This window comes from Cibotium barometz, chromosome 51 (genome assembly GCF_041138505.1).
Source record: "Cibotium barometz isolate CiBa-2024 chromosome 51, ASM4113850v1, whole genome shotgun sequence".
Taxonomy (NCBI): domain Eukaryota; kingdom Viridiplantae; phylum Streptophyta; class Polypodiopsida; order Cyatheales; family Cibotiaceae; genus Cibotium; species Cibotium barometz.
The window spans coordinates 1027467-1050581 of record NC_141096.1 but is presented as its reverse complement, the minus strand read 5'-3'; positions in this window follow the sequence as shown (position 1 = coordinate 1050581).

The window sequence follows — 23115 nt, the reverse complement described above, 5'->3', positions numbered from 1 at the left end:
CCATGAATATTTTATGCTAAAAAGCACTCGTGAAGGGGTTTTTTAAGGAGATCTCTAGATTGAGATATGTGGTGGATGTGACAAATCTTATACCATCTAGCATTATGAAGTGTGAAAAAGTGGGTTCAATGTTAATAATGCTGGTTGGATATATCCTATATAAAAGTTTAGGTATGTCAGGACAATTAATACTAAGGATATCATCCATATATCAAAAACTGACTTCAATTTTTTCTAGCATTTCTTTATAGCACAAAGAAAAATGTGTAACAAAAAATCATACTCAAAGAAAGCAACATCATAGGTGAGCATGAAAATCCCATAGGAATACCCTTCATTTTCTTGAACAAATTACAACTAAGTTGCACCATATTATGGTTAAACAACCAAACCATTATATCTTGAAATTCACAAATGTCAAGTGTTTGTGGAAAGGTAAGTGTTGTTTTTTTAACCCATTTGGAATTATTTTAAGTTAAAAAGACCCTAAAAAAACCTATATTCTTTCATGAGGCCAAAGGCTCCTATTTACAGGAATATTCTCATAACATTATGTGATATCTATAGTGTGTGAAAATATGAAAAATAGAATTTGGCAAATTTAAAAGACCTTCAGTAGTATTTTTAGTAACCCAAAAAGGATTTGTAGATATGCCCATAAAACTTCTTAGATCCTCTTGTTTTGGTACACAAATATGATGAAAGTTGACAAGTACTAAATTAAGTACCTTAGTTATAATAGAAGTGATGTTAGTAAAAATGCATTTTGAGGCATTTGAAATCCAACGGAATTTGTTTTTTTGTATTATAAAGATGGGAAATAGGAAAGGAAGAGTGGAATCACCACAACTTATACCTTTTTGGACCAACTCGTTCTGTAAGAGAATGGCCGCGTCATTAAATGGATTTTGTGATAGCTATTAGAACTCATCACTTTCTAGTCTCTTTTGGGCTACCAAAAAGGCTAACTTTTTACATATAAATGTAGCATTATTAGGGCTTTATCTAGACCAACCATCATAATCTTGTCTAGTAAGTTAGAAAAATCTCTTAAAATTTCAGTAGTGGTCCACGAGTTATGAATAGACAATCATCTCTTAGGGATGCCATCAATTAATCTGGAGAAAACAAATGGAATTTTAGATGCTATAGCTTGATGATACACCCCCTAAAGTTGGAGTGAGTTGGCCAAACATTCAAGGATGGCGCAGACAGCCATGTGTGGGTTAAGTGGTTCCGAAGGAATATGATTCAGTCCATTCTTAATTAATTTCTTCAATGTAGCACTATGAATAATGTCAAGATTAGTGGTGCATACATGCATACCAAAATCATCAATTTTTTGTGTATACTTTTCAAATTGATCACAAAAACAAGTGGGATTTTCTTCTCCTTGAAGAAATTCAATGGTGCGGCAAAAGATGCGCTTTAGTGATGCAATATATTTCCATCCAACCTGGATATCTTCAATGCATGTATGATTACCAAGAACTGCATCAAAACAAGCAAAGATTACTTCTTTTGGAGAGACAAATTCCAGCAGTTTATTTGCGAAGAGACAATGAAAATAGAACTCATCTTTTGATTTATCCGGGATAGTACACGGTGTCCATCATCATGTAGGACTTTTGTGGGTCTATTATAAAAAGTTACATTATGAATCTAGGAGATTACGGACTGGAAAACTTCGTCCCCTCCCCCTAGTAGTAAAAGGTTTTGTCCTACCCCTGTTGGCATTATTACTAGAAGAGGGTGAAAGGAAAGAAGTAAAGGTGATAGGAGTTCCCGGAGAAACTTTTCTTCTAGGTGGAGAGAGAAGGAAGAGAGATTTGCTTTAATACAAGGATTGAGGAGACAGATGATGAGTTTTATCCCTTTAAACTTATCATAGTTAGTCAGGATAGTCCCAGGCTTATTACCTTTTAATTCTTTGAGTGTTTCAAGCATGAAATTTTAGAAATGGATAAATGCAATTTGAGCTAAGAAGACAAGATTTCTAGCTTCGACACCTAGCACCATGAGCAAAGCAAGGAAAGGTAAAAAATAACATCTTTATCAAAAAGCTCCTCTAAATGGTTGACATACCAAATTGCATGGTCAAACCAAATAATACTGGAGTCACAGGGAGTCACTGGATCTAGAAACTTGCAAAGCACATTTTAAATATGGTCTATAAATATTCCATATGGTCTCTGTATAATAATCAGCACTAGGCTTAGAGAAATTCATATTTCCCTTAGTGCGACCATATATCCCAATTGGAGAAGAACATTTAGAGGGAGGGGTCAAGAAAGTGCATAGAGAAAGGAGATATTAATAACCCTCCCCTCTCCAGATACTGAATACCCTTGATAGCATTATTCTTGCAATCATCCAAAACAGAAGTAGGAACATTTGCCATAAATACCCACGTCTCTGGTTGGATTGGTGCCAAGAAGCCTTTGTTGGATAGTGTCCAAAGGCAATGTGATACCCCAGTAGATTCAACCTCGATTTGTCTCGGAGGTAAGAAAGGATATACCTTTGAAACTTTGGGTTGAAACTTTGGGTACCAACTCTAGAAGCCTGGAGTCCGTCATGTTACACATGTCATTTTGGAATGACTTAATAGCCTCAAGTGCCGTAGGGTCTCTACTAAAAATAATCCTAGTAGTGGGCACCATCTGAGTAGAAGGAGCAGCCAAAAAAGATGGTTCCAACCTACATTGTTTCCTAAGAAAGTTGGAAACTTCTGCAGCAAAGGAAGTGAGATCTGAGTGCTAAAGGAATTTGGCTAGTTAACTCCCTAATAGCCCCATTAAGCCTTCACTCTTATCTTTGTCAAGGGTAGCCAAAAGTTTAACCCAACTATTAAAGGATAATAATTACAGTAAAGAGCCTAACTATGTTGTTTCTGAATTCACATATGCCATATAGAGTAACAACAAGATATATTACATTGTATTAGATCTTGTTGAAAATGCTGAGACAGTATCTCAAATGATGATACAATGGTTTTATAAAAGGTAAAAGACCCTAAAACAACATTCGTTTTGAGAAGGCAAGTCCTATTACCTGCATCCATACAAATAGACAAACAAAGATGTTAGCCCAAATGTGTATTAAAGGACCCTACCACATGTTATAGATGTCACCCAAAAAGAATGTCCATTTATTTTTCAGAGTTTGAAAAAACGAATCAATGTAATTATATGACTTCAAAATGTCAAATACTTGGGAAAAGTTAACAATCAAACTTTGGTTTTTTATGGGGATCCCCTTCATTTGCCTAGGCAAGGTCCTAGACATTGATCAGGTACATATATGAAAAAGCATCTGAAATTTTGAAAAATAGAGTAGAGAAAGATATAAGCATTACACTCCCTTTAATAACTACAGTATGTAGCAATCTTACTAGGACATCCCCACTAAATATTGAAAAGATGCAGGGGAGAAGAGAGCTTAAGCTCTTGCAAGCACCCACACACTCACACAAACCCTAGAAGAGAACACACAAGGTGAGAGGCTGAAAATTCTTCTTCTTCTTCACACAACAAAAGAGGTCTACTAAGAAGATAAAGTGACTAACACACATAATAGAGTATATACAAGCGGTCCATAATGTGAACACACTAAGAGGAGTGGGTAGATGTGGACTAGTTTGTGTAGTCCAGTTGTACAATCTTTGGCAAAGATATGTCAGTGCCAGATACCAAACCCGCCAGTGATATAAATGTTGAATAGTCATGCAGGCGCCTCGTGTGAGTGTTAGCTCATGTTGAGATTGAAATCTCAACACTCCCCCTCAACCTCAACTCTAGCTCATGAACTCCACGCATATCTCAAAATCTGCGGAGCTTCTCAGCTCCTAAGGCCTTCATGAAGATGTCAGCAACCTGATCTTGTGTGCTAACATAGGCCAAGTCGATGTCGCCTGCCAAGACTCTCTCCCTGATGAAGTGGTAATGTACCTCAATGTATTTCATCTGCGCATGGAAAACTGGGTTCCTGGCCAACTGTATACTGCTAAGATTGTCACAATATATGACAACCTTTCTTTCCACATGCAACCCCAAATCAACAAAAGTATCTTGCGTATCCAAGCTACCTCACATACTGCCACAGTAGCTCCTCTGTACTCGACAAGGCAACTATGGGCTACTTCTTACTGTTCCATGTCATAGCAACACTCCCTAATGAAAACATAAATCCACTGGTAGATCTCCTATCTGAAATGCTACCTGCCCAATCTACATATGTATACCCATATAGCCAATGGTACACCTACTGCATAAAACAATGCATAATCAATAGTGGCCCTCCAGTATCGAAGTGTGCATCGCACATTGTCAAAATGTGGTTTGCGCAGAACCTACATAAACTGACTCTCTAAGCCAACAGTGTAGCTCAAATCTAGCTTGTTGATCATGGCATAGATCAGACTCCCCACAATCTTCTTGTACATAGTGGGATCCTCCAACACATAACATGCATCGGCACTAAGCTTGCCATTTTGATCTAATGGCACCAAGATTGGCTTACAATCAGCCATCTCATACTTAGACAACATGTCCAATGCATACTGTCTCTGTGACAGCCAAATATCCTCAGGTGTGCGAATGACCTCAATCTCCCAAATCTTCATCTCAAAATTCCTTTTGAGAAGACTTTTCACATGCTCAATCTCTTCCAAGTTGTCACCGCCAACAATAAGATCATCTACATATATGGTGATGATCACAATACCCTTATCTTTCTTACGCACATACAAAGAGTGATCTGCATCTGCCATATGAAAACCAATAGTGACAAGATACTCAGCAATCTCATCATGCCATGCTCGTGGAGCTTGCTTCAGCCCATACAAGGCCTTATGAGGCTTACATACATACTCTAGGTGACATGTATCCTCCAAAAACTGGAACGCATTTTTTACATCCATTTGATGTAAAAACCAGCCTTTAGCTGTAACCACCACAATCATAACTCTCACAGTTGCCATTTTGTAATTGGGGCAAATGTCTCCTCATAATCAATCCCATGTATGCGCATATCCTTTGGCTACCAATCTAGCCTTGTACCTGCTTATGATGTCATCACTGTTATGTTTCACCTTATATACCCACTTAGAGCCAATACTTTCTTGCCTTCAGGCAATGGCACCAAATCCCAAGTCTCATTTCCACACATTGCATCCATCTCCTCATCCATAGCTTTCTCCCAACACACATTTCCAATAGCCTCATCAAAACATGTGGGTTCTACAACTTGCCCAACTTTTGCCATATATGCATAGTGATGTGCCACATAACCATCATACGTCAACCTTTGCACATGATTTTTTACTCTTCCAGATCTTTGTAACTTTAAATTCATGGTTTCCACAGTCTTCTTCACACCAGGTGTCCTCATTGTTGGAATCCTAAGCTCCTCATCAAGGCTCATCTTCGAGCCACTAGAATCTCCATCAACAAGAGAATACCCTGCAGAAATGTCTGGCATACCAAGGGATTCAACCACTTTCTCTTTGCTAACCCGCTGGATGAGGACTCTCCTGGTCCACTCAATGACTGGATTGCTAACTTGCATTTTGTGCAACCACATTTTCGCTTACATCAGCCCCAATAGCATCCTTTTCAGTAGCATACCAGCTACTCATCTCATCAAATACAACATCCTTGCTTCCCCTCAATTCACGTGTAGTAGGATTATAGCATCTATATCCCTTTTGCTCAAGGGAATACCAAATAAACACAAATTTTTCTACTTTTGGATCCAGCTTGGTACGTAACTCATTTGGCACATGCACATATGAAATACATCCAAAAACGTTCAAGTAAGACAAATCAGGTTTCTTGCCAGTAAACTTCTCCTCTAGCATTAGATCATGTATGGCTGCAGTAGGAGTCATGTTCATGATATAAACTACTGTAGACATAGCCTCAGCCCAATAGCTATGTGGCATATTCTTCTCAACCATCAATGCTCGTGCTATCTCTGCAATGTGCCTATTTTTTCGCTCAGCAACTCCATTTTGCTACGAAGTGTATCTACATGTAAATTGTCTATGAATGCCATTCTTTCACAAGAATTCAGAGAACTCATTAGAGAAGTATTCTCCCCCTACTCAATTATCTGGCCAACAAAAACCAGATTCTTTGTAATGTTCGGAATATGAAGTACATATGCAAGGTACTTCACCTTACCAGCCTGCATTATAGACAATGACACATCCCCAACATGGGCAATCGGATGAGCAGTGGCATCAACTGTTTCAACAAAACTTGGTCTTTCAAGACTCTTCATTTCCTTAAACCACTCACCATGACTTATGTGGTTTGAAGCACCTGAATCAACATATCATATAGCATCCTTACATGCTCCTACATCATTTCCAGACACAGCATTAACCACATGTTGCATAACAAACAACCTCTCATTATCCTCATTATTTTTGCTAGAGGATGCATAGTTGTTTTACTACACTTTTCCATTTCACATGTCACTCTACTTCTTATAGAAATCTGCGTGCACATGCCCAAGATTACCACAATAAAAATAGCCTCGTGTATCATTATGTTGCCTTTGCCAATTACCACAACCTCGTTGACTCCCCCTGCCTCTAAATTGGCCTCTTCCACTTGTGTATGTTATTGTTTCGAATCCTAGGACTGTTGTTGCATGTTGACCATAATTCTGATTACCTATTGGCCACCACCTTGGCCACATCCACGACCTCTACCTCATCCTCTACCTGCACTTGTGTAGAAGGCCTGCTGCTCTGAACTGTTTCTGTTTTGTGAAGACTGTTGATCTTCACCCAAGTTCTTCTCTTCAATGATCAGCATTTACACCAAATCTGTGAAGTTGGGAATGTTCTCCTGAGTCTGAATAGATGTCTTAAATGCCTTGTATTGTGGCCCGAGACCACGCAGACACACTTCCAATTAATTTTGTAGCAAAGTGATGAGCTATGGTGGATCAAGTGTAAGGATCAATATGATTAGCAAAAATTAGTAGATGATTAAGATGAGATTAGTACATAATTAGTCTAATAGCTTAAAGTAGGCATGGATACTCAAAAACCAACAAATTCTCATTAGGCCAATGCAAGGTGTCCCATGCCTCCTTAGGTGACTTGGCATCTTGTATATGCCCAATCATAGTTTCATGTATGCTGATAGAAAGCTAATACATGACTTTCCTTGCTCCTTGATTCCAATCCTTGAACTCTTTTATATCTGCAAAAAGCAGCAGTTGGATTAATCTTCGGTATCTCTGGTGCCTCCTCATGTTCACCTTCAATGTAGTCCCAGTAACCTTTTCCCATCATGAAATTTGTCAATCTAAACCTCCAAGCATGGAAGATGTTCTTGTCAAGCTTCTCTGAACAATCTGGTTTATTTCATCATTTGACATCTTTTTTGCACAACACAAATTTACCAGCGACAACACTCTTGCTTGACCTACACAAACTATTGTATTCTCTGTACAGCAGTACTATACTACACCCAAATTGTCACAACTTACTTTGCATACATACACCCAATGGCAACATTGAGACCTTTTTGTAGCACACACAGTGTCTCCACAACCAATCGCCCTTCCTGCAGTTCCAAAAACAAAGTTCTACACAGAGAATCGAAACTTACTCGTAGTGCTTGTGAACGCCTACGAGAACTGAAAAACGAAGGTCTAAATGCACCCGAAACGCGTTTTCAACTTGGAAAATGTGTTGCCCTCCTGTAGCTTCCCTCCCCGAAGAAAGCTCCTCAATCAGAGTTCATTTGCCGATGCCTCTTGAAGAGCTCCCGAGACAAGGGTGTAGTAGCCAACACAAAGAGGGAAGAGTAGATAAAGCTCTTACCCTCATACCACTTCTTGTGCTTCTCTTGCTTGCTGCTCATCCCTTAGCATGAACCACGCTCTGATACCATGAAAAGATATAGGGGAGAAGAGAGCTTGAGCTCTTGGCAAGCACACACACACTCACACAAACCCTAGAAGAGAACACACAAGGTGAGAGGATGAAAATTCTTCTTCTTCTTCACACAACTAAAGAGGTGTGCTAAGAAGATAAAGGGACTAACACACATAATAGAGTATATAAAAGCGATACATAATGTGAACACACTAAGAGGAGTGGGTAAATGTGGACTAGTCGGTGTAGTCCAGGTGTACAATCTCTGGTGAAGATATGCTGGTGCTAACCATGGGAGGAGGTCTACGTATGCAGAATCAAGGTGAATAAAGTGTCATTCTATATGGACATGACATGGGAGAAGGAGATCCTATGCAAAATCCGGGTGCATAGACTATTGACCTTGGATTTGAAGGTACTCAAAAACTGCAAAAGTATTAGGCTCTAAAGCATTTAAGGGAGCATCGGGAGAAAATCAAGGCATACAAAAGGCCCCACGAGAACAGATCAGCCGATGAGAAAAACAAAAAAAAATACGTAGTGTGGTTGTGAAGTCTTTGGCGAGCAGAAGGGATAGGCTAATGTACTAGAATTTAAATTTTCCAGCAACTCTTACTCCATCCCAATCTAGAAGCTTTTGGTGTAGAAAGAGCTATTTTTTCCAGCATTTGCAACATGTTCACACAGATGAGGCTGAAGGTGCCCCGATCATTGGATGAGAGAGAGAGAGAGAGAGAGAGAGAGAGAGAGAGAGAGTTGTGGTACCTATAGAGCTACGTCGGCATCCCACAAGAGAGCACAGGGGTATGGTGTATCCTTGCCTACAAATGAGGTGAAACTGGGCTGGACATTTGAAAATACTTTTTGCATGTTTGGTGAATTCACGCCTAAACATGATTGTGTTATTTTCCCCATATTTTAACAATGCAATTCAAACTAGGAGTTCCTTCCCTCCTACTATAACTAATTCACTCAAAGTAAATATTTTCCCTCCATAAGAAGGAGAATAGTGGTGCCATTAACCCATGCTTTCACCCATATATACTCATATAGTTTACTTATATATATATATATTACTTATATATTATATAGTTTACTATATAGTCCACTATTATATAGTTTATGATTTTTTTATTACATAGTTTACTATTATAAAGTTTATGAATTTTTATAAAAAAACTTGATAAGCCGGCTGTGGGGACAGTTCCACCAGTGGAACTGTCCCCACTTCTAGCTCCCCCACCACTGACTCATCATAATGTTTTTATTTGAATCATGCAAGATATATTTGCGTATTTTAATATTTGTTTAAAAAACAACTTATTATGAGCTATCGGTGTGGATAGTTCTACCGACGGAACTATCCCCACCGCTAGCTCATCATATTTTTTTAATATGAATCATGCAAGATATATTTATGTATTTTAAAATTTGTTTCAAAAAATAATGATGAGCCAAAAAATCTATCCCCACCGCCAACTCATCATATTTTTTTATATGAATTATGCAAGATATATTTGCATATTTTAATATTTGTTTGAAAAAAATATGATGAGCCAATGGTGGGGATAGTTTCACCGATGGAACTATCCCCACCACCGGCTCATCATAATTTTTTTATATGAATCATGCAAGATATATTTTTGTATTTTAATGATGAGCTAGCAGTGGGGATAGTTCCACCGATGGAACTATCTCCACCACCGGCTCATAATAATTTTTTTATATGAATCTTGTGCGGAAAAATCCCCACCTACCGTCGGCTTGTCCATAATTTTTTATATAAATCATACAAGGTATATTTGTGCATTCTAATATTTTTTTAAAAAATATGATGAGCCACTGATGGAACTCCCTGCCCCTTTTATATCCTTACATGCCATGGGTAAACTTGAGTGATTTCCTCCACTAGTTAGAGTATGTTGCTCTTTCAAATAGTGACGTTGTACTCTAAACTACTATTGATTTGCATGCATGTACTCCAAACTACTTATAGATTTGCATGGTGGTATGGCCAACTTTACAAAATGGACTCTTTTTAAGTAAATTGTAAGCATGTTTGGCCTAAGTGTGTGATAGCAATGGGAAAAGTTCTAGTGTGACATCACTATGAAGACTTTAAGTTTCATTTTGATATGTGATATATTTTACTCTAGTTGCTTACATTGATTTTTGATGAGGCAGTGTCCTCTAGTAGATACATTGCTCTTTATTTACGCTACTTGTTTGGTCATTCTATATTTTGATATGGTAGTGTCCTCTATTGGATGATGAGGCGTATTATGAATGGTTAGATAGTTTTGTGGTCATTCTATATTTTGATGTGGCAGTGTCCTCTATTGGATGATGAGGTACGTAATGGATGGTTAGATAGTTTTGTGGCAAAAACATATTGTCCTTCTCTCTTGTGCAGTCACTTTGTGTTAAAATCTACACAAGTTAACGTCACTTGCTCAAAAGCTCGAACCATTAACAACCCCACTACCTTATGGCTTTTGGGGAGGAGCTACCTAAGCTTTGAAAGTTTCCTATAAAAGACATCATTTATTTAGCACGTTAGCATGTTTTCAATGTCTACAATCTAGTAATAGTTTATGAGTCTAATCTCTTCTACTTCATGACAAATAGTGATGTCTTGAACAAGCATTTCTATATTCCCGATGGGAATCTTCACAATACAAAGATGATATTGTGTCGTCCCAAGTACGGTTCCATGTCGTCAAGTATATTTGCTTCGTGCTCCAAGATTCATTGACGGATAGCACAGATACGATACCTTACAAGCCCTTTCTTATTGCAAGTCATTAACCCTTTCATTTGTAAAGGCCTTCTAGAAAGATATCACTCAACCTTCTAGCCATGATTCCTAAAAGATAACAACCAACATTCTTAGCTTCATCATTCTTTTTCAAAGAAACATTATCATAACCATGCGTTAGCTCTGGTTAGCTCGAATACTACCAATAAGGCCCCGGCCCCGGCCCCACCTGCCCTTAGGTCCATGACCACTTGGCATGCACAGGTTGCCTTCACTTGGGTCCCAAATTTCCATTATGGAGACCAAGGGAGTAATCTCATTTCATAATAACCCACATGGGCACAAAATTTAAAACTTTAATTAAAAAGATTGGGGGAGGAGAGAGAGATTGAGCTCTTGCAAGCACACACGCACACACACTCACATAATAATGGATAACTTACACACACACACACACACACACACACACACACACACACATAAAGATGGAAGGCTACAAAAGATAAGTGAAAACCAACATAAGTATTAGAGTACTATATACACGTGGTCCATATTGTGAACACGCTAAGTAGGTGAGCTAGCAAGATAAGTATGCCAAGGGTGGACCATGTAGGTGTAGTCCAGCAATAGAATCACTGGCGAAGATCTATCGTGTCGGCTAATAAACGCATCACTCATGTAAAATGTCGAAAGGCCACCCAAGTATGTTATGAGTGTCAGCTCTGGTTGATCTTGTCGTATGGCTATCAAATGCGCCAGTGATGTAAATGTGAAAAGGTCACCCTGGCACATTGTGAGTGTTAGCTTTAATTGAGCTTAACATCTCAACACCCCCTCAATCTCAACTCTATCTCCAAGACTCCAAGCATGATGTGGAATCTATGAAGCTTCTCAGCTCCCAAGGCCTTGGTGAAAATGTCAGCAACCTGCTCCTTTGTGCTGACGTACACAAGATTAATATCTCTTGCTAATGCCTTCTCTCTGATAAAGTGATAGTGGACCTCTATATGTTTGGTCTGCACATGAAACAATGGGTTCTTGGCCAAATGTATGCTACTAAGGTTATCTCACAATAGATGACAACTTGAGATAACAACCTGTCTATCCACATGCAGTCCCAAATCTCCAAGTAGCTTACATAACTAAGCTACCTCACATGCTGCCATCGTAGCACCCCTATACTCTGCCTCTGTACTCGATAAGGAAACCGTTGGCTTCTTCTTGCTACTCCATGTAACATCACCACTCCATGTAACATCACCACTCCTAAAGGAAAACATAAATCTGCTCTAGTAGATCTTCTATCCAATATGCTACAAGCCTAATTTACATTAGTGTATCCATACACCTACAACTCTATACCAGCCTCATAGAGACCTAATCCATTGTGCACCTCACACGATCCAAATGTGGCTTCTGATGAGGAACCTACATAAACTCACTCTCCAACCCAGTTGTATAGCTCAAGTCTGTCCTCATGATCATCGTGTAGATCACGCCACCACTATCTTCCTGTACATAGTGGGATTCTCCAACATCTCACTTGTATTCGCACTCAGCTTATCATTTTGATCCAATGGTACAGAAATGGGCTTATAGCCAGCCTACCATATTTGGACATGTCCAAAGCATATTGTTGTTTTGTGAGACAACCATATGCCCTCGCGTACTAATGACCTCAATGCTAAGAAAGTATCTCAGCTCACCCAAATCCTTCATGTTGTCAAAGTTCATCTTGAGGAGAATTGTCCTCAACTTCATGCTCATTGTCACTCCCAACAATCAAATCATCCACATAAATGGTAATGATGATAATCCCCTTTTCACTCTTTTGCATATAGAGTGAATGATCTACATCTACCACATAAAAGCCAATGGTGACAAGATACTATGCAATTTTGTCATGCCATGCTCTCAGCGCCTATTTGAAACCATACAAGGCTTTATGCAGCCTACATACATAATAATCTGGGTGACTCAAATCCTCATAACTAGGTGGTTGGTCCAAATACACTTCTTCTTGCAACTCACCATGCAAGAATACATTCTTCGCATCCATCTAATGTAAGACCCAACCTTTTGACATAGCCACTACAATTATAGCTCTCACGATTGCCATCTTGGCAACAAGACTTAATGTCTCCTTATAATCAGTGTCATAGATCTGAGCATAACCTTTACAAAAAGCAATCTAGCTTTGTTTGTGCCAGTGCTTCCATCTGAGTTGTGCTTCACTTTGTACACCCACTTACATCCAATGGCCTTTGTACACCCACTTACATCCAATGGCCTTTTACCCTCAAGCAAAAGCACCAATTCTCATGTCTTATTTGCATCTAATGCAACCATTTCTTCACCCATGACTATATCCCAATTTGCATGCCCAACAGCGTCCTCAAAACATGTGGGTTTAACATCCTACACAACCTTTGCCATGTATGCATAATCGTGAGCTACATAACCATCATACATCAATCTTTGAATAAGGTTCTTCACCCTATTTAACTTTTGCGGTCCTTGATCTGTCCTGGTGTCCTTGCGGGCGGCTGCCTTACCCTTCCTTACACCAAGTGTCCTGATAGTGGACCCAAACTCCTCATCAAGGCTCTCCTCTAAGCCACTAGGCTCTCCCTCAATATAAATGAATGCCCTGCTCAAATGTCAAGCATATCAAGGGGCTCATCGATCTTCTCATTGCCTTTACATGATGCACTTGTTGAATTTGTAGGACTGAAATTTTGATGCAGCATGCCATTGTACTTCTCCTCTAGAGTTATACCATGCACTATGGTTGTGGGGGACCTATTCATAATGTAAACTACAGTCGCAATTGCTTCATTCCAATAATAATGAGGCATGCTCTTCTTAGCCATTAATTCATGAGCAACTTTTGCAATGTGTGTGTTCTTCCTTTTAGTAATACCTGCATGTAAATTGCCTCTGAATTCCATGCTTTTTCAGATACGCATTAAACTCATTGGAGAAATATTATCCCCTTCCATCTAAGATTAGACACTTAATTTGCAAACTTGTTTGTTTTTTAGCTAACATTATGAAATTTTGAAAGCGAGTAAACACTTAACTCTCTTTCATGTACACCCACACCTTCCTTGTGTGGTCATATGAAAGATACATAATAGCGACATCCTCCCATTGATGTCATCTTGGCCGACTCCCATATATCTAAGTGCACCACATCAAATGCCCTCTTGCTTACATTTGTATCATGTGGAAATACATTCTTTGTTTGCTTCTCAAATTGACATGCTTCGTAAACCTTATGCATTCTATCCACCTTAAACTTTGGCAAACTTATAACAATTTCAAAATTTAGCATGGACTTCATAGGCCTCTATTCTCCAAGCTCCTTCCGTCTCATGAGCTAGCCCCTTGAAACCACTAACATTCTCATGAGAGGGAAAATGCTTACCATTATACTTATCCCCTTAATAGGCCTCTATCCTCCAAAATCTCCTTCCCTCTCATGTGCCAGCCCCTAAAACCACTAACACACTGAGGAACCTATTAACATAGCTTCTTCTTATTCTTTCCATAATAATGACTTTCCCATTGATAATCTCGCCCTAAGGAGTCACCGGCCCCAAAGCCGCTACACTGAGGTAAACCAACCACCCTTTAGCATGGTTGTAAGCTATTCTAACAAAGATATTTTGGCACAACTTTCTATAACAAATTATGAGGATCTCATTAGAGTGCGGAACCCACTATTGCCAAAGCTATTCTTTCAAGCTCATTCAGATAATGTCCTTCAATCCGACAACACGGCTATTTCCAAAGGCCTACAGTGTAGCTCCCATAAGCCTATCTTATGCACGGCTATTTCCAGAGACCTATAGTGCAACTCCCAGAAGCCTATCTTATGCGCCATATCCTATCAGGGCACCCAAGCCATACCTTATTAGAGTACCTATGCTAGAGTGGGAGGAGTTAATGCCAATGGTAGGGGAAGGTACTCTATGGGGGAACATGGATGTTTCCACGAAGCTCACAAATCCACAACTACAAGATTTGTTTAAGATTTTTTTAGTCACATACATGATTGCATATAGCTATATAAGAGATGAAAGAAGGAGCATCCTATAGAAACATGGGGTGGGTACCTCAATTATAGAGACATTTGAAGCCAAGACCAATATTGAAGACTTTAGCATTTAACTAGAGTTCATGATAATACTAGAATATGGAAGTGTGTACACATGATTATTACAAACACAAGGTAGACAACCTATACATGCCATAATCTAAAGGTAGTTCACCCCATCAACATTTATAGTAGAACAAAAGAGGGATTCCCACGGTAGCTTTGAATTTCTAGTGCTTGAGCTAGCATAGTTTGACTGCATAGAAAGTCAAAGGAAAGGACTTCTCTTATGGATCTAGAGCATGGAGGAGGATTTGATATCCAGCTGTGTGGTAACTGCCTGTTGCTTTTCATGAAGTTGATTATAGCTTTAATGGATCAAAAAAAGAAAGCACTGGAGAATTTTGGCAAAGACGTGATTTGCTTTGACATGAATAGGGGTCCAAAAGAGCAAGTGATTATTAGATATCTGTAACGTCGCCTACTACGGGCGTTACCACAGGAGGGGATGGCCTCTGGCTCACCACCCAGCCATAGAGGAAGAATGAGGATTGCCCCTCATCCCCCAGGCTATATAGTGTGTGGCCTGCCGTCCACACTAGCCTGGCTGCCCATGACTCCGCATGGGCGTCCTCTCCCACTGAACCCCGGACATGGCCATCCGGTCTGCCGTCGGTCACCACAGGCATTACAGCCTACGTGACATTACCCTCCCCTTAAGAAGAGTTTTCGTCCTCGAACCTTTTGGAAATTGCACTACGGCGTTCCCAGGTTGCCACCTTCTCATCCCTATCTATCCATTTAACAAGTACCTCCTGGTACACTTCTGGAGAAACTGCGTTCTCTAACCCGTGAACTGATTTCTTCAGTTTACTGACATGGAAGACAGGATGGACTTGAAACCAATGACAAGCAAATAAACGAGTACTCTTGTAAGAACTTCATAACCATATCTCACACCAAACTCATAATCACTACGGATTAAATGCCAGGGCTTGCAAAATTGAATGTTTAGGTAGAGGGGATCATCAAACTACGGATGACCTCGACAACTCACTAGGACTAGTGATGTGTAACTTTTAAGTTACTCCACTCTCCTTGCTTATTCCATACCATCGAACAAATCGGTCCCTCGATTTGAGCAATGTCAACATATTTATGAGTACCTCGATACTCATGTATTGTGGTTCGGTAATTTAAAATGTTGATCTAGAGTATCTTTCACTCGAGGATCTTAATTTTATTAGCAGCTATGTATTAGTAGTGAGTAACTACGTACCCACTATGATCACACTAGTAGCTCCATACTAGTCTGTGAGTAACTCCGTACCCAATGGTGTACCTCCCCCGAGTGGGAGTACCATATACAACCATCTATAACAAGATGCTTAAGTCACTTGCTGCTAAGAAGTGACTACACAAATTGACATACTAGTTTGTGAGTAACTCTGTACCCAATGGCGTACCTCCCTCGAGTGGGAGTACCATATACAACCATCTATAACAAGATGCTTAAGTCACTTGCTGCTAAGAAGTGACTACACAAATTGACCCCTCCATTGCACATTGCAGTACAATCTCTGGTATTACAACACGAATTTTTGGACGTCCTTATCATAGAGGTCAACTTAAAAACTAGTGCATAGGTCTTGTGGAGTCTCGGCTGACCTAACCACACCACTGGTGACTTCCTACAAAAAATGTGGCGCCGAAGTCACCACCTATGTACTTTAACTCCGTAAAGTACATGGTCTTCATCTATCATCTATGGAAAGTTGTAAAACATTCCTGCGATGGATTTTTATCACCCTAAAATTATTGTGCAACCACATCAAGACTACGCTTGTACATGGTTCTCATTTGCCAAAGTTTATCACAATCTTCTAGCAACTGTTAAAAGATTGTGAAGGGTTATGAGCATTACGGCTCAATTAGGCTTACCTTGATTTCTCGTGATAAGCACTTCGTCTAATTTGGGCACAACTGACGCCATTGCCGGTCCTCTTAGCCTAAGTAAAACACGCCGCAGTTTTAGATTTACACTATAGCCAAACTACGTGACTTTGATGGTCAATACTAAGTCTATGCTCAGCTTAAATTTAGTCTCTGTGAACCAAATGTGTGATCACCACATGTGCTACCCTCAATTCACTTCGAACTAGGACCAAGTCACTCCGGACTAGACCTGAGTGGTGACACTGCAGAGAAGGTGTGTCTACAGAAGAACACATTTGTTTGTCACTACAAAACAAACACAAATTTGTCCAAACAAAAACTTTAACTCTAGCAAGACGACGTTCGCAAAAGTGTAAATTGAAATCTGGCGAGGCTACACTCCCAGAGTCTTCATAACAAAAATAAAAATGGTCGAGAGGCTGTGCCTTGCCGGGATTATCCCTTGCGGGGATTATCTTTCCTCCCCATCCGAGAGAGGATTCGTTTGAAATTTTCTCATTTTTGATTTCATAAAAATGAATAATGAAAATATATTAAAAAAATAAATGATTTTTTAACCCTTTTCTTTTTTTTTTCTTTTTCTGGCCGCCGCCGCCCCTGGCTGGCCGGCGTTGTGGCTGCTTTGGCCGCCGTCGCCCCTGGCTGGCCGTCGAGCCGCCGCCTGGCTGGCCGCCCATGGCTGGCCGCCTGCCTGGCCGCCGCCTGGGCTGGCCGCCTGGGCTGGCCTGGCTGGGCAGGCTTTTCGCCCCCCCTCAAACGAGGGTCACCTTGATCCAGCAAATCGGCCCCCCCCTCAAACGAGGGTCGCGAGTTTCCAGCCCAGGCTCTTTGCCTTCCGCATACAATGCTTGCGCTGATTTGGCGTTTCAGCAACTTCAACGAATTCTTTCGCAAACAGTGGGGCTGGTTTTCGCCCCCCCACACCAAACCAAAATTTTTTTGCACACAAGCTTCAACGCAGAGAAAAAAAAACGAAAATTGCTTACCTCCAATTCGCTTGCTGTGTGTGACGGGGAGAGAGAGAGAGAGAGAGAGAGAGAGAGAGTTCTTCCCTTCAATTCTTCTTGGCCGCCTCCCTCCACACACTCCATTGGAGATAAGGATGAGGAGATGAATGGTTGAAAACCATTGAGTGGGCTCTGGTTCCCCGTTCACGCGCGGACTCTGACGATCCCATCAAACCACGCTCTGATACCAGTGTTAGATATCCGTAACACCGCTACGGGCGTTACCACAGGAGGGGACGGCCTCTGGCTCACCACCCAGCCGTAGAGGAAGAATGAGGGTTGCCCCTCATCCCCCAAGCAATATAGTGTGTGGCCTGCCGTCCACACTAGCCTGGCCGCCCATGACTCCGCATGGGCGTCCTCTCCCACTGAACCCCGGACATGGCCATCCGGTCTGTCGTCGGTCACCACAGGCATTACAGCCTACGTGACAGTGATTCTATATTATTATCATCGTCTAAGTTGTTTACTAGGCTACATGTATATCTCCTTTGAAGACATGATTGATACATCATTTTGGATGCCCCATCCTTTGCACTTTACACAAACTTTAGTCATACAAAAACCATTATAGGTTTAAGCTTGGTGATAGGTCTTTCAAGCCTTGATATGTTTTTAGGGCGCAACATGGATCTTAACAAAGGCACTCCCTACTACACATGAGAGGACATATAAGGGGGGTCTTGGTCCATGTACAATTTTGATTACATAATTATTGGACATCACCACATTGAATGTGATCGATGGCTTACCTAAAGAAGGGTCTATAGGTCACAACAATCACCCTTTACATGCTGCATTGGGCCTATCTAAGCAATATTCCCCTTTGGTATACTTGTAGAAACTTTTTACTTACAGATTACTTCTTTATCTAAGGGTGTAATCAAAGATTTAATAAGCTCCTTTGTGTTTTGATGAACAAATCCATCCATCTCTTCTCTGTTAAAGCTAGAAGGGGGGAATGAGAGTAGAGTGTACGAGATTTAGCAAAGAATAATAATTTAATATTGGCACATAAAGCATATGATTTTGCATGCCATTCAAGAATTTTAGAGGAATCTACATTAGGGTTAAGAACTTCAAAATTTTCCTCCCAAGGGGGGTTTAGACTAGCAAGTGTGATTTAGCACATAGCCTCTGTACATAGGAAGCTAAATTTTAAAAATTGTCCTCCTAAGGGGGATTCAGACTAGCAAGTGTACATAGGAAGCTAAGGAGATTCTTGAGGGCCCATCAGTCTCAACCTCTATACCTTATCTTCACCTCATAGTTTAGCTCCCATTTAGATTATCGATGTTCTCAAAATGTAGATATAGTAAAAAGATGAAAATTTTATGAAAAATCACTAGAGTTAGATTTTACTTATAGGGATCTTTTGCAAGCTTGGCAGATCCTTATCAAACAATTCAATTACTTATACACACCAAACAAATTAAATTTCCATGTGTTTTCCCCTAAAATTAAGTATTCTTTTAAATTCAATGATACTTGATAAACACATCGTCATAGAGACCGGCCATACTTTAAAATTAGTTAAAATAATTGATTAGGCTTTTGACTATCCATGTTAATGTGGTTCTTTTAACATGTGTGATCAAAACTTGTTGCCAAGCTAATTATGTTCCATTTGGATGGAAAAATGTTAAGTTTACTTGTGCTCATAGGCATTAATTTAGAAGTTCAAGGTTGTTGAGGATTCAATCTGAAGTCATAAAAAATATGCAGATCATCTAATAAGTAAGCTACTACCATAACAATAATATAGGTTATATGTTACTCCAACATATGGAAGGGATACAATATGTATTCAAGTCAAGAGCTTACCTTAGCCTTTACCAAATCCTATGTCCTCGGGCCTTGCCTTAGAGCCATAATGCACTCTCTGATGTGGGTATGCTAGCTTACCTATCATGTTCTCACTCCACTGTGACAGTAGAATTCTCGTTTCCAATGGGGTGAAGGAAGAGCTCCCACCATCATTGGATACAGCTGAAAAGTGTTAGCCTTCACAAAAGGCAGGGGAAGAAGATGAAGCTAATGCAAGAGGGAAACCAACAAACAGACCTATCTAAGCATGCATCCATCAAGAAAGCAAGACTCGATATATGTAACAATAATAGAGAAGATAACACAAAATCCCTAGACTTCCCCTATAAAGCTCAAGGTAAATTCACTTTATATGTTCTAGTGCCGTCTTACAAAAGGTAAGTGCCTGTTTGAGCGAGTAAAATGGCAAAACACCTTATAATAGGTTAAGCAAGGAAATCATGTTAACCTATGAAGTGGTTAACATACCCCCCTTCTTGGTGGTGAGACCACGTCCTTATGTCACATCCAAGTTGGTGGTGAAGCTGCTACTAGGGTGGAGAGGTGTGGACATCCAGGATACGTCATGAAGTTGGCCTATAAGGTTAAGTGGTATGGTTTGGGACCAATCCATAACCAGATGTAGCGCATATTGGTGGTGGCTAGATTTGAGTAGTCTTGGTGGTATAAGCCGCTTGTTGAGGTGGCATAGAAGCTAGATGTGAAGTATAAATTCTTCATGCAAAGCCTCCCTCTGTTTATAGACATTACTTGGGCCCATGAAATTAAGGCAATTTTAGTAGAAACAGCCCGGATCCTTTGGGTGGTGGAATGAGCGCGCCAAGACCACCATGGAATGATTTGCAAGGGTAGATAGCAGTCATGGTCTTCTTGGTGTAACATGGTACTATGTACTATGCCCTAATCTCACATGGTACTATACTATGTTATTATGTACTATATTCTTGGTGCAACATAGTACTAGAGGTGGGGTGAAGTCGAAGTAGAGGTTATATACATTGAAGCTCTCTAGAGGTTCCTTCAAGGTTGATGGGTTTCCAGTAGAGGTGGCGATGGCTCTTGTCATGGGCTAGGCTTATTGAATGTGTATTACTTAAGTTTCATAATAGGTTAGCTAAGCTTGAAAATGGCCACCCACTAGTCTTAAGCAAGTATGTACATGAAATCCTTAGACTTTCCCTATTTGGCATTAAGCTCAAGGTAATGCTGCTATCTTACGAAAGATAAGTGCATGTTCGAGTGAGGTAGATGGCAAATCTCTTACGGAAGGTCTAGTAGGTGAAACCACGTTAACCTATGAAGTGATTCACAATATGGAATGGGGGATTAAGTTTAAGGGGATAGAAGTAAATAATAACATTCTAATGTGGTATAGTTCCCTACATAAGCCAACAATGCTTTGGCAAGTTAAAACTATTTATGTTTATGCAATGTGTACGCATGCGTGTGTGTGCGTGTGTGTGCATGTGGACATACATGCATGCATGTGTGCATGTGCATGTGCATGTGTATGTGTGTGCGTGTTTGCATGTGCATGTGTGCATGTTTGTGTGTCTTTATGTGCATGTGTGCATGTTTGTGTGTCTTTATGTGCATGTGTGTATGTGTGTGTGAGTGCGCGCGTGTGTGTATGTGCATACGTGTGTGCGTCAGTGGGCTTATATGCATGTACATGCGTGCATGTGGGCTTATATGTATGTATGTGTGCATGTGTGCATGTATATGTGTGTACTTATGTGCATGCATGCGTTCACGCGCACATAAGTGTGCATGCATGCGTGTGTACAAGCATTAGGTGTGCTAACATGAGTGCATGCATGGATGCGTATGTTTGTGTGCATGTGTGTGTGTGTGTGTACATATATGTAGCATGCACATGTATGTGTAGGTTTAGTAAGACTTCTTCTAAACACGTTTTGATCATTATTTCGAGCTCGAGTTTAAGATATTCGACGTAATCATGATGTAGCCTTACATCTTTTCACATGTGGTCGTAAAGTAATCTATGTCAAACGTGGTGTTTTAAAAAAAATATATATATTTGCATTAATGCATATTTAGGCTCTTGTTGTGTGACATCAAAGGTTGTATTCCATTGGCCGGAAGCTAATCATTTGTACTTTTATGCAACAATTTTATAACAAATACATTTAAAAAATGTGACCAAACTAGATTTCATTTCAGTTATAGAGATTTGTGAACAAGAGAACTATGTTCATAATTATTATAACCTATCTTCGAATATGTACTTAACAAATGGAAGCATGACATGTTCTGATGAGCGGTATGTTTACAAGACAAGTTACGATTCTCAAACACTTCAAGATCGGTGGATCTGGTCTGCAGATCTGGAAACAAAGGATGAAAATTTTATGCTTATCCAAATGTTTAAATATGAACTTTTGGTAAGAGAGTTTTTTTCCTTTCCATTTACCATCATTAGATGGAAAGGGAGATCAACATGTCGTGAAGCACGTTTATAAATAACTAAAATTGTAGTGTGGAAGTTGCTACCCTTGGTTCATAATAAGAAACAACTTTTCTTGAATTAATTTTGTGAGGCACAGTGATGATGATGATCCAAGTTTCACGACTTAGTACTAGACTAAATATATTTATCAAAAGGGAAATGTGTAGTATCTTTCTTTCATGATTAATGCTTCAAACTCCATTATAAGCATGCTATAATTTTTTTAAACATAAAATAAGTGATGCTTAACCTTTACTAAGATCATCTTAAATGTGCAAAGCCCACTAAGCCTAAAATAATATGGATGTGCCATGTTCATTGCTTGTAATTAAACACCCAAAAACCTTATAGTGAGTGCAATAAGCTTTACATAATAAAGTTATAGCAACTTGGTTGAGCTAAGGCATCTTCAAGAACTTAAGAAATTTTTTGTGGATGTGGATGTAGGAGACAAGTTTTGCTGTTTCCAGAAGAGACAACCACTCTAGTAATCCATTTGATAAAAAGAAGTTCGCATGCGCACACATGTTCAACTCTTGCACATTGTTGGTAGGGACTCTCATAAACATGATCTGCTAAGAGCTTCAAAAAGAATGCGTGGGGAGTCACTTCGAAAAAGATTTTTGTTTCTAAATTGGGTATTAAAAAGTGTGTGAGTAATGGGGATGTGTGATCTTTCTTCATGGTGCATGTCAAGCGAGGGGAATTTAAAAGTAATGAGGAAATTGAGCAAGCAAACTATTTAGGTTTCTTGAGAAATTAATCTTGTATAAAATATTAATGGTAGAGCATGTGACTATATACGTTGCACTTAAGTTATGGGCATGTGTAATTTCGAGAGGGAGAATCTTTCTTCATCTAGGGAGAAGTTCATTGGATTTACGTCCACCCACCCCACATGCTCAAGAATGTTCCACCACTTTTGGGTGTGGCCTTGAACCAGGAGAAAAGGAGCTCCACCCTTAGCTGTTGTGTTGGGGAGATGCCCATATGATATCACGTATGGAGTTGCCATAAGATTTGATTAATGAGGACGATTGTATTTTGCACTTGAGACCTAGCTGGTTCTTTACAAAAGCATTGTGGCCCTTTAGA